General features: G+C 38.9%; 1 protein-coding gene and 1 non-coding gene across 3 annotated transcripts in view; one reads left to right on the top strand and one right to left on the bottom strand.

Moving 5' to 3' along the window:
• The window catches only part of LOC122410162 (acetylcholine receptor subunit alpha-like), a 97,791-nt gene that overhangs the window by 54,082 nt on the left and 30,276 nt on the right, over positions 1 to 13,433 (bottom strand). The window lies entirely within an intron of this gene.
• Positions 3,919 to 3,992, top strand: TRNAN-GUU (transfer RNA asparagine (anticodon GUU)). The gene has a single exon. It is a non-coding gene; the product is annotated as a tRNA-Asn (tRNA).

Below are 13,433 nucleotides of genomic sequence, written 5' to 3'. Positions count from 1 at the left end.
TATTAAATGTAAATGAATCCTGGTAAAGATAAATAAAAAGTTACGCTATGCAAGAAGATGAGTCTGTGACTCACCTCGTGTTAATAAAAAGACAGAAGGCTGTGACAGGAATGGCCCAAGCCAAGAATATTTAAACACTTCTTCATATTTAAACACTTTTATCTCGGTAACTGTTTAAAAAAAAATTAAAAAAAAAAAACAATGTAATTTAATGGAAAAAATAATTGAAAATAAATCATTTTGAATCATTGAGTGAACTTGGCGAAATCGCTCGCGCTCGAGTGTTTTCTTTCTTTCTTTCTTTCTCTCGTGGTCCGTTGTCATGAACACGAAACGACACGGAAAAAAATAGTCAGTCATCGAGTTGATTGAGGATGGATGCACTTATTGAGAGAAAAAAAACTAAAATCAAATACGAAATAAGGATCTAAGGTAACGGATTTCATATCATTATTCTTATTCTTTATGTTCGCAATTCATCACATGGTTCAACTCTTTTTGGCTGGTGATGGCCGCGGATTGATTAATGGTTTCATGATGTCCTTTTCGTATGACTTGATATACCAATTTTGGCTGGTGATGGCTGCGGATTTATTGAAACAAATGATGATTATATAATTGCTTTGATTGCCGCGGATTGAATTTTTTGTGGTATTTTTTTTTTAATTATAGTATCATCAATAATTATTCCTCAAGTGACGATTATGACTGCGGACTTTATATGATTTGCTTCATGATTAAATAGTTATGAGCTGTCTATACAAAATTAACAATCATTACATAATTTTTATTATTCGTTTTATATCAGGTGAAAAGAAAAAATTGAGTTTTCTTTTTGACGAACCACCAGAATAAAAATTAAGGAGTTTCGGTACAGCTTATCTTTGGGGGGGATCAGGGTGGCAAATCCATTGTATTCTAGCAGGGCGCCAACTTCTACACTCTCACTTTTCATTATTAAGAGTAGACTTTATTACGAGTAATATGTGTGTAATTATGTATCCATCCATATTTTCTGTAATGATGAATGTTCTAGTTTACTTTACATATTATGGATATTTTTTATGTTATTTCTAAAAATTATCGAAAAATGTGACGCGAACGTAACAACCGCGGTATTGCTTCATCGTGTTTCGTTTCGCGTGTAGTGGTCGGCCTGCTCTGTCGACAGGTCCTCTCGAACAGCTGTGTCGACAATCTAACCTCGGTCTCGAAGTTTCAACCTCGCGATCATTTTGTCAGTAGTGTTGAATTGTTTTTTTGTTATTATTGTAATGGTGCCAAGAAAACGGTGGAAAAGCAAATGGACAGATAGAGGTTGGACAAAATATGAATATTGCTCAGTTTCATACAATACATATAATCTCATCTATCCACTCCACTTGAGTGTTTAAAATTTCGCGCCGATCCTGACATAATGCAACGTTGCCGTTACTTTCTTCGACCGTGGCGAGTCGATGGAAAATGAGCAGTTCAGTAATTTGTTTTTACGAAAATTTAACAAACTATGCAAAGAAACTTCTTGAAAATTTGACACAATTATCAGTTTAATACAACGTGGAAGTTGGTGTTTTTCTTTTTAATGTGTAAGCATTTTTTAAATTATGACAAAAAAAATGTTGTTTTGTGCCATCTAATCCCGTGTTAAAATGCTTCATAAAAAAAATGTAGTTCTCAAAAACTGTGTTGTGAATCAATCTCAATTTTTGCAGGTGAGCCTTGACGATGTCGACGAACATATGGAAAAAATTTCAAAATAACCTAAACATTTTGGTTTACTGTACCAAAACTCCTTAAGTTTTATACACAAAAGTTTTATACACAAAACAATAACCAATAAGACGAACCCTTTAAAATTTGATGTGTGTGTGTGTGTGTGTATGTGTTAGTCGACTACCCATTCAAACTCTGTCTAAATTTCAAGAGTTTCTTAAGAAAATCGTTTCGTGCATGAGCTACCTTAATTGCTCACATCAAAAAAGGATCGTTGCAACCTGAGCAATTGTGTTCAACTCATCACTTGTTTGCAGCTCGTCAGTGAAATGATATTGAACGTTTTTGTCAATCGATGATCACCCGACGAGAAAATAGTTTAATAAAATCCTTCTTCAATATGAATAAAAAACAAAGAATTTTCATCAGCTCACGAAAGACAACATTACTTTCTTTTTTGACACGTTAAAAAAAATCCACAATGCCACAAGTTTCTTTGAAGCGTGTTGTCAGTGGCGGGAGTGCGAGACACGCGTAAAAAGATTTTCTTCGAAAATACTCGATGTTCCGATGGGAAGAAAAGTTGCTCGGTATCCTTCAAAAGAAGCGGAACATAGAGTAACTTTTCTTTTCATCCAAGACTCAACTTGTACTGAATAAAAATACGCGGCAAAGTGTTATTTCTATATTGACAAGTCTCCGTTTTCCCCTCAGAATTTAGTCACTTCGTCCTCCTTAGTAGGTTCCTCAATTTCGTTCATAATTATATCGATGATTGCACATAAGCAGCGACACATGACACGGCCTTGCAAAGTATATATAAATAAATATGAAGAGTAATGTATCGTGACGAGTGTCACTCAAAAGACCGAAGGAGCATGAAACCGGGGGGCTCGTGTGATATCGGTTGACCAATTTCACTCACGTGACGAATCTCACGTTCGTCACGGAACGTTTGACAGCAATTGACCAAATAACACGAAGTGCAGAGTTATATGGGTTGTTGGTATAAGTGTGCGAGTTACGAGGCAGGAGATCGAGTGCTCGATGTGCTCTCAGCTCTCTCAATATAGTAATTGCTTCAATTTAATCGCCGAACCTGTGTGTTTATTGTCACGGTGTGGGGTTCGAGTTCGATTTGCTGCTTGCCCAAATTTTTCAATTTCGCATCGACGCTTGAGAGCGTTTATATCGATCGCCCATTTACTAATTCAACGATTATTCAACGCCCCCGCGCATCGAAATGAGGTTTGAATAAATCACGAAGAGCTTCCGGAGCGAAAACCAAAGAATCACGGGGAAAATTAAAATGATTTAACATTGAACGTCATCAGATTTGACAGATAATTAAGATCATTCTAAATCGAAATTCCGATTGGAATTCGTGACGAGCTAATTCTCCGCAATATATATTTCGGTCGAATGTTTCTTTACTTTCTTCTCCATCCACTCACGGAGATGATTAGCTACCGATAATAGAACTGACCGATAATTTAACAGGCCAATCAATCTTACCCAGTTCGATTCACCGAAAAAGCCTCGTGTCAAGTCGACCGCCCTCTCGCTTGTACCTTTATCTCTATCGAGCTTTCCCTTCTTTCTTCTTTGCTCTCTCTCTCTCTCTTTCTTCTCCAAGCCGAAACTCATTTTCGTATAACAAAGTTCAAAAGCATTTGAGCTCAGGAGCCACACGATAACTCAGCTTTTATCGTGAAGTCTGGGCTGGTGCTCGCTCGAAAGATTGATGAAACCTAAAAGAGCCAAGGAAGCCTCTCCAGTTCTCTAGTAGACTCTTCTGTTTTATATATTTGGTATGTACTAAAAACGAGTATCTTATGTATAATAATATATTTATATACATAGACGTGGACGACGAATCATACGTGTTCGGAGCAAAAGATACTTCGTTGTCCTCTAAAATTTGTGAGGAAAGACGAATGATGCCGAAGTACACTGAACGATCACAACAAGCGTATATCAAGTTTTACTACTACCACCAGAAAAATAGGTTCAATACTTTTGCTCCGTCGACAAAATGCGCTTCGGTTGTGTGCTGAGCGATTGTTCATTCTTCCAAGTTTTTCTGTTTTTCAAAATTCTTCGTAAACATCGAAAAAACCGAAGTTACATTTTACATTGGTACAATTTTATGCGAGTTTAGTGGAACGTAGCTCTAGATGGTCATAAAAGCAAAAACCGCCATCAGCCTCCGTGGCGCAATTGGCTAGCGCGTTCGGCTGTTAACCGAAAGGTTGGTGGTTCGAGCCCACCCGGGGGCGATTTTTTTTGGTATTTTTATTTTTCATAAATAATTGAGGGAAATTGCATGAAGGATTGTGAATATTATTTATTGATTTCAATTTGGAAATTTATTTTTATTCACGGAAAAAAAAGGATTGGAAATGATTTTTGTTTTATTAAAAGGATCCATATTGATACTCGAGAAAACGGAGCGACGATGTTCAACGGAGCAAAGACCATTAATGAGATCATGGCCACTATTTAAAAATCTGCAGAAAAATCTGATTTTTTTACACAGCATAGAAAAATGTTCGAAAATGACGGTAAAAAAAATTGAGGGGAGGTTACCGAACATTTAAGCAAGAAAATAAGTATTAAAAATTGGACATCGTAGTGGCAGTAAATGGATCGTGATTTTTCAATCAAATTTAAGGGATCGTAAATGCTGGAAAAAAAAAAATTAAATCATATACGTATTCGTTGAAAATTTATCTTGTTAATGGCGTTATAAAAATGTCAGGTCACCGAAACTTTAAGAATGAAATCATAAATTAACTACGATTATCGCTCACGATGAGTCGTTGAATACTAGGTTCGGTACGACATCGGCAACACCGCTCCATCAGCTGTTTATATATATGTATATCGACGTATATCGTGTTTAGTTGTGACGTGCTTACATTAGTGTATCGGTACTGTACAGGCGTGTATACTTTCTCGGTATAATTAATAGAAAGATGTTTTTTGTTCATATTTATACAAATATTGTGATAACAAAAATATTTGTAATCACAAATAATGACGTAACCTCAAATTCAAATAAATTGTTGGTTATGTGTATCAAGTATCATATGTGAGTGAGAAGCCATCAGTTTACCGTTGGCAAGGTAGATATATCTCTCCACCAACAACAAAGTTGGCAAATCAAAAAGTTAATTAGTCAAATTTTTACTAATAATGATATTATTTTATATAATTGATAATTACAACGGACTAATTGATTAGTTATGTTAATTTTTAAATCTATAAATTTTGAGAGAATATAATAGCACCAATCCCTTATCATGACAAAAAATTCAGTTGTTCAACGCTCGTGTGGTGGGCATGATCTCATTGATTGGTTACGTCAGTCACATCAGGCGAGTGACGAGTCATTGATTGTTCATCTTTACGCAGAACGGAAACATTGCGTAACCGTCTAGCCACGTGCTCTCCTCCGCTCGCGACGCCTGTCGTCTCACTCGCTCATAGTTCCACAACTTACCGCTGAGCGTCGCATGTGCTCGAAAACTTTCGCGTATGCGGTGCATCGCCCCGAAGCCTTTATATTCACTGGCCTTCCAACTATTTTTCGTCATTCAGTGGGGTCAATTACTGATCCACTTAGCATATGATGAAATTGGGATATGATCTATGATTAAAACCCTCTCCTGACGGTCGACTATCGCACGACTGATCAGTGACTATCTGATGCTATACTGAATGACACGAAAAAAATAATAAATTTAACTAAAATTAATAATTAACGATTTGTTCATAACCTTCTCGACACATTATTTAATTCGTAGGCGCCAAGTGTCCAAATATTAGAACTAAAAATCCAATTCAACCAGCTTTCGTTGCGAACACAACGATTTTACGTCTAATATATAAAAATATCAAGAAATTGGATTTAATTTTAGCCTATTATCGCTGTGGTTCGTTTCCGGACAGTAAATTTTCCCACCAAAGCAAATGAAGAAAATAAAAATACGAAGCAGTTTGCGTACGCCAGACACCTTTTACACCGGTCACAAAGACTATTATTTTATCACAAATTGTACACGCACATTCTTCACAACCGAAGAGACCAGAACCGAATTCACACTACTTTACTGCTCATTACAAAATTTATTTGTCGCGTTTCCAATAAAAATTCACGGGAAATCCGGTAGAATACACGCGAGACGTCTGACATGTGACAGCGAACGTGTTTACTATATATAGTTATACTTTAAACTACGCGAGGCACCATCATCGATTTTGAGTTGGTCACGTGAGCACGACGATGACTCTTGAAGCTACTAATAGCTCCCACCCTGCACATTTATCATCAATTTGTAATGTGCAGATGTTCGTCTAGAGCGCACTTTGTGTTCGGCATGGAACAAGATTTTTAACGGGCAATATTTCTGTTTACTCTTTATTATTGAAATATTCAAATGGGAAAAACAAAATGCAAAATAAAAGTAGTCTCGATTCTTGTGGTTGGAGAGAAATAATTATTCGAAGAAATTCAATTTTTTACAATATAAATAATAAATTGGAAAATCTAAGGATGATAATTATGAAAAAGAATTCAAAAATAATATACTAGATTGAAAGACTAGAGAAACAAATGTTTTTCAGACAAACGCTGAAATGTACAGGAATGAGAAACGGAGATGTGACCACATTCAGCGTGTATATTATAACCGTGATGAGTCAGAGGAACGTTAACGTTGAAGATGTAACATTAATCTAGATTCGTGGTAACGACTCCAGACAAGTATATTTACGTAAACTTCAATCATCTTTATTTCACCAAGTTATGAACGATCTTAAAAGGTATTACGAGTGCGAACACAGATTGAATGTATGGAAAGATTGGTCAAAGCATCTGTCACCATTTCGGTGAAGTTGTTCTAAGTTGAGAAAAGTTTTCATCGCGCTTTTCTCCAGCTGATCGCTTCGAAACAAATGACTCTCACGGGGCAGTTGAGAGTTCAAGGATAAAGTATGCATGTACATTAGAATGTGACTTTTATGAGGAAGAAAAGCACAACCCCCTTAATTAACCGTAGCGACTTAAAAATACAGCACAAAATAAAGGCATGCTTATACATCCGGTTTCTTCGGGTCATTTTTTCTCGTGGAAAATAATATTAGAAGAATCCGCAGGAGAAGGAAGAATTGGAGAGTCGGCAAGAACCGGGAAGAGGTCACAAAATGAAGGGTTCCAAAGACCGTCTTGCGCAATGCTAAAAAAGAAGCGGAAGATAAATAAACGGGAGGGAGGATAGGAAACGTGTACATTCGAGAAATTAGAGAACTCGTTTCGTTGGAAGATCGCTCAAGGAAATGTTTATACGTGAAAAGCTAAAATGCAGTTGAACGCAGAGTCGACCTGGTCGTAATCCTTAACTTTACTTGCTCGATGTGCCACTTGTCGCATAATTCTCGAGGGCAATCCGGAAATAATAAACCGGTAGATCTTTTCACATACTACTTTTTCCCTCTTTCGCTTCCTCTTCATATTTCATTCCGTTTTTCTGTCGTTTACTTCCCCATTTTCCACTCAGTTCTTAGAGAATGTAGAATTCTGAATTTATAGTTGAGCTATTTGAGACGCGAACGAACCAATAGAAGAAAGACACCATTTTGGGACTCACGCGGACTTTGAATTTCGCAAACCCATTTAACCAGTCATTATAAATGTCCTCGTTCAACGAATGCAGGCTTCGTTGTCGTGGTCGTCGTTTAGGCTCAACCTCTCCGGATTATAATACCGCAATATTCAAGCCGATTCACGTCCTCCGAAGATTCTCCGAAGGATTGGCCATATTGGCACATCCCTGTAGTCTCTTTTGTTTCTCTCTCTCTCACTCTCTCCATTTCTATTAATTCCAAACTTCTCCCCCCCCCCACCCCTGCACAACGGGGAGGACGGTCACGACGGTGAATGGGAACGAGTTGAGTGGTTGAACGAATTCACTCGTTAAACCAGCTCGCGCGAATAAACAACACCCACCATGAAGCGCAGGCACACGATTTCAGTGATTCAACGAAATTCTGTCGTACAACAAAACCCTTTTATGTTTTTAAGAACAAGAGACCGGATTCTTAGCTGCTTCAGTGATCGAAATGAGTAATAAAATATTGGTTACGCATTGTCAGGCATCAACAGTTGCACTCTCGACGAGTCTGTTTTCTGACAGTACGAAATAACTGCTCTGCGTTGAAAAAAATGTCAAATGTACTTCCAATTGTGGAATCTTAGAGTGAACTGATATATTTTTTGTTCCATTCCAATCTTATGGAGGGCACAAGTAACTAGGAGAGGACAGTACAGAGGTTAGCAGAGAAATATGTCCATCGGGGTGGCATCCTCTCTCATTTTATGCTTAAGTATGAATACGAGCCGGAAGACAAAGGGTAACGTTGATCGGAGGGATGAATGGAGACCTGATCAAGTAGAAGCGACCTCAGTACCAGGTGCTGGAATTACGTCATGTAAATACCGAGATCGTAGTAGCCAGAGAGAAGAAAAAAGGAAGTGTGACGACAAGGGTGCTAGATACATAATGACGGAGAAAGTACGATGTGTTCGTACACTTACGTATATAACTGGCAAAAGTCATTATCGGCACGAGGACAAAGGGAGCAGCCAATCGTGACGAGGAGGTCCGTCAGCGGGACTCTCGGTGTTTCTTCTTCGTCTTGGTTCCTCTTCGCTTCACTCGAGAGAATGATGGAAAAAGGAAGAGACAGAAGATTACGAGAAAAGAGAGTGGGTGAGGGAGAGACGGAATTGAGTAGCCATTTGATCCGAAGGCAACGGGAGGAGCGAGATCCACATTCTCTGTCTTCACTTGGAACTATACACACAATGCCCTTTATCCTTTGTCTCAGTGGGAGGTTAAGGTAGACTGATGGAACGATCGAGAAATAAAGGCAACGCAAGGGAAAGGAGAAAAAGGAGTTTGTACTTATATATACGAGCTTGTTGTATACATTTGCCGGTAACTTACGCGAAAATTAAACGCTCCGCAGCGACTCGGGACGAAATGGGGAAGGGACAGCTGCCAAGGGCCGAAATTTCTAGCCTGGTTCTGTATTAAACCTCTCAACTTTTCGCCATCTTGTTTCGCATACACGCTTTTCAACTCTTCGCCACTAATCCTCCGATGTTTCCATAGTGACGTTCACATTACCATCGAAACACGTTTCCCCAAACGTGAGAGGGTTTAACTTCACTCAATCCCTCTACTCTTCTCTCCTTCTCGTAGATTTTCTCCTTAAGGGCCTTTCTCTTTCGATCGAATCGTTTCCGCCCGATTTTTATTGCGTAGCTCCGGCAATAATTTTTGGATTTATTCCAAAAGTGTTTCTTCTTCTTGGTTTCGATTCTTTAAGGTAGTATACCGAATCTGACATTGCGACCGAATGTTCGTTGTTCGTCGCTGCTTTTCGACGCTTCACTGTGGTTTTTAATGCCCAGGAACACTGTCATTTTCAATGCAACATTCACCATTTCTCAGATTTGAATGGAATGAAAAGTGATTTTATTAAAAATCTAAGCAAAGACCATCAAAATATACATAAATTATGTGATTTCCAATAACGAAGGAGAAGTCATTGCGTAAAACAGCACCGAATGGTTGATGAAGAGAATACGAGTTTGCGAAAAATCGTGCGATTGAGAAAGAACGCCTCGTGCATTTTGAAATCCCGGAGCGTTCAGTCGACACACGTTTTTTCCTGATACACGTAGATTTTTTTGTGCTTCTCATGCTCTTTCGTAAAGCGAAATAAGAGAGAGCGTGTGTGTGTGTGTGTGTGTGTGTGTGTGTGTGTGTGGATGAGAGAAAGAGGGAAAAAGAGCGGACAAAAGTGGTGTCGTCAGCTCTGTCTATAACGCGGCGAGTGTCACAGCCAGATCCCTTCGCAGCATCAAGCTTTAAAAGTACTCTACGTACATATTGTACTCTTCAATTTGCGGAAAAGCATTCGCCGCGGGGGCGGCGTGCAACACGGGTGACGTGCGAAGAAGAATCGTTTTCGTACGGGATGCGCGCTCTCGGGACGAAAGATGCAGGAAAGATCGAGAGAAAACTTGTGTGTTTTCTCGGGCAACGAAAACAGACCAAGTGTCGATACTCACTTGCGGATATGAGTTATCCTTTTGAATTGCTACGCGGAAAAGACATATCTTTCGACCGCAAAATCATGGAAACAGAAATCTTTGCTTTTTTACTGATGCGCGCTCGATAACGTATACGAAATAGTTAATCAAAGTTTTTACAATCTTACCACCAAAAATTATAAGTTTTCTTCGTAACTCTGGGAATTGTAAATTCAAAATCGTGTCTACTTAACTCTATACTTTTTGATAAACTTCTCACTCGAAGAAACACAAAACTAATTATTTCTGGAAAAGTTTAAATGTCTGTTACGATTGGTAATGTCGTTAATTACATACAAAAAAAAAGGTAACGAGATGATTTAATGTCAACGTGCGTACCTAGGGCGTAATAACGAGAAGCTTAGAGCGGTAATTGGACACTGTGCGACCACTGTCCATCTCGATTTATCCTCGTGGTCCAGATTCGTAGGGGTAACAGGCTCAAAGAAAGGCCCTAACAACGTTATATATACCCATACACACACACACACGCGCGCACGCATTCGTTGGAGAAATATCACCCTGGTACGAAGTGGTCTTGACGAACCCTTTACGAGCCCACATCACCCGTTTCCAATTTTCTCTTAATCATCATTCGCCCGTTACACAATTAAGGGCGTTATAATAATTCGCTTGGAAATGAGCGGACTATGGAATCGTTAAATGTGATCAGAATTTTATTATTTTTCAAGAGCTCTACCCCAATTAGACGGGCAAAGAGTTGGGCCTAAAGAGTACACTCTTGAAAACGCAAAAAAAAAACATTCTTTCCATTTCTATTTTACTCAGTTTTCGTACGGAAAAATGGAGGAGGAGACGGGTCCAAAAAAAGACGGGTGTGCACTACTGTCGCGGTAAAATCTCTGGAATGGATGATCCGAGAAAAAAAAATAAAAATGGTTTTAAATTCAATATGTAAAAGCGCATATCATACGATTTTTGAATTTTTAAAAAATCACAAAATGGCGGCCATTTTTTCAAAAACTACGAAAAAGCACGTTTCTTTCATCGTTTTTTGCAAAAAAACAAATAGTTCCGCTGAAAATTTCAAAATTCGTATAATATGCGTTATAACTATAGTCATTAAGAACGTGTGCTAAAATTTTGGTAATGATCGGTTGAATAGATTTGAAAATTTTATCAACGAGCCGTCGAAAAACGTAATTTTGAGAAAAACGCGTTTAAGGAAGTTGAGGCATTAGAATGAAAATGATGTCATCGCTTTTAAACCGATTGCATCTTATAAAGTGAAGTGTAAAAAAAATCAGTTAAATTTTCAAACAGTTTAGGAGCGTTGTTGCTGAGAAAAATCAATAACAATTCGGGCCAAATAACATGTAATCTTATGGAAGTCAAGACACATTCAGTGATATCTCCGTTAAAAATGATGCTAAAAATATGAAATTTTTTGGGCAACATGAGCAAGGCTTGCCGAACAATGTCAATTTTTTTCAGATTTATTAGGAGATTTGCTGAGATTATATTAATAATAGTCTGTTTCCCGTGCAGTTTTTTGAGGCTAGGATCGTCACCGTTCGTGTTTTCGACTGAGCTTTCACCAGTTTTTCGTCTTTTTTTCCCCAACTTTTCTTTAAAGTGTATGCAACATTGTCAAACTGTAAACTGGCCTAACTTTTGAAAGGTACAGGTCATAACTTTTGGGTAAAAAAAATGACTGTACAGCCTCAACTTCCTTAAACAAAGGCAGATACGCGGTACCGCGCTGGGCGATGCGCATTAGCGCGCTCGGACAGCCAAGCAGCCGTCCGAGTCAGAGGTACACTCAGACTGCTCAAATTTTTATAAAATTTGAGTACGATACTTTGAAATGTGTATACTTTCGAAAAATGCAATAAAAAAATCGATTTTTTGAAAATTATAATGCGAGTAGACCCCTTAACAATACTTTGTCCAATCATCGGGGATGCGATTGGCAAAAAGATTACTCAAGCCCAGTAAAGAAAAGTCATCCGTTAAATTCACTCACCGACGTTTCTCTAATTTTGACAGACAATTTAATTATAAGTGCGCGCGCATTATTTCATTCGCACGTTGCTTATTGATATTATAACGAGTTTCGTGAAATTTCCACCGACGAGCGATAACTTTTCCAGCACGTTTGTTGGTACCTCCGGATATCGTAGCTCGCCTAACATCAATGTCCACACGGCAGAAGCAACGTCGATCTGAGACTTTCTTCATAAATGCATCCATACGTACATAATGACGCAAGTTTGTACAAAAGTTGAGCAAGTGTGAGATATAAGCGTTAGGAAAGCGCTTGGATCGCTGTATTACGGTCGTGATCGGGGGGAGCGATTTGCAGTAGAAACACGCGGTGACGATCCGAGCAACGCATTGCGACGTCACGATCCGTTGTGAATGTTTTTTTCCTCCGCACTTAACACCCATCGGATATTCCACGGTAGAATCTTTCGAAACCGTTGTGTTAGGGGATTTCTTTTTTACTACACGAGAACGGTTTATACGACGGAAAAAAGGAATGTTTTTTCTTACCATATTTCTGCTACGGTTTTAATAATGAACGCGAAAGTTTGTTATTTCGTGTTAATTATTCCAGAAAGCATCAAGTTGAACCGCGGCTCTTGAGAAGCAACTTTATTAAGACAATTTCGTATCGAAATGGTAGAATTTTTCTTATATAAAGCCCCCCGGTGTAAAGAGAAGGCGCCTTCAGCCACGCCGTTTTATGGGAGTCGTTGTGAATTTACGATCGACAAGCTATGATATGAAATAACGATAAAAAGGGCTTCGTTATACACTTTTTTATACCGTTACCTCCCACGCTCGTCGTATTTTCAGTCACGATTTTCACGTGCTATGCATAACGTTGAAAAAGTATTGTATGGGCTCACGGGGCGTATCTGATTGATCGGTTTCCACAATGGATACGAGAAAGCATGGGATCTGCTTGGATGACATTGAAAAAATATTAATACGGGGAGTTTACGGAACCGCATTGAAGGAATAATCTATCATAATACGTATATATATACGTACGTTATGCAAAATGACGAGTGAGGGGATATTGACCGAGCTGGAAGTCGTGAAAGAAATTCTCGTAGCCTGAGGGATCGGAGGATTCGTCTTGCGTTAAATTAAACACGAGGAAAGAAGGGGAGTGGGTGTAAGGCGGAGAGAAAATCGTCGGAGCGAGGGGCGCGCGCGCGGTAAGTCGCAAGATTTACAAAGTAAGTAGGTTGGATCGCGGAATCTCGGAGAGAAAAGTACTCGGTAATTTATCTCTCGGATGCGCCGCGTTGATGAGCTAAAAGAGACTTTGTCACGAGGAATTCGGGCAGCTCGTGAATGTCGAGCGTTCAATGGGGAAAGCGAGCTTGATTGCGCTGTCCACTTGTACCCAATCGGACATTTCGGATGTATAAATATCTCATCGACGATGCGTTAGAGAAGAAAATTCCTACGGAAGTTTCTCTTGAGAAATCCGTAAGCCATCAAACTCCACGAATCATTAAAGATTCATTTGTATCTCGGGCCTCGTCGTTATATCGGGAAAGGAAAAGACTCTCGAGAG

Source organism: Venturia canescens, chromosome 4, assembly GCF_019457755.1.
Source record: "Venturia canescens isolate UGA chromosome 4, ASM1945775v1, whole genome shotgun sequence".
NCBI classification, from domain to species: Eukaryota; Metazoa; Arthropoda; class Insecta; order Hymenoptera; family Ichneumonidae; genus Venturia; species Venturia canescens.
Note: the sequence above shows the minus strand (reverse complement) of the source record. Positions and strands in the feature narration are given on the sequence as shown.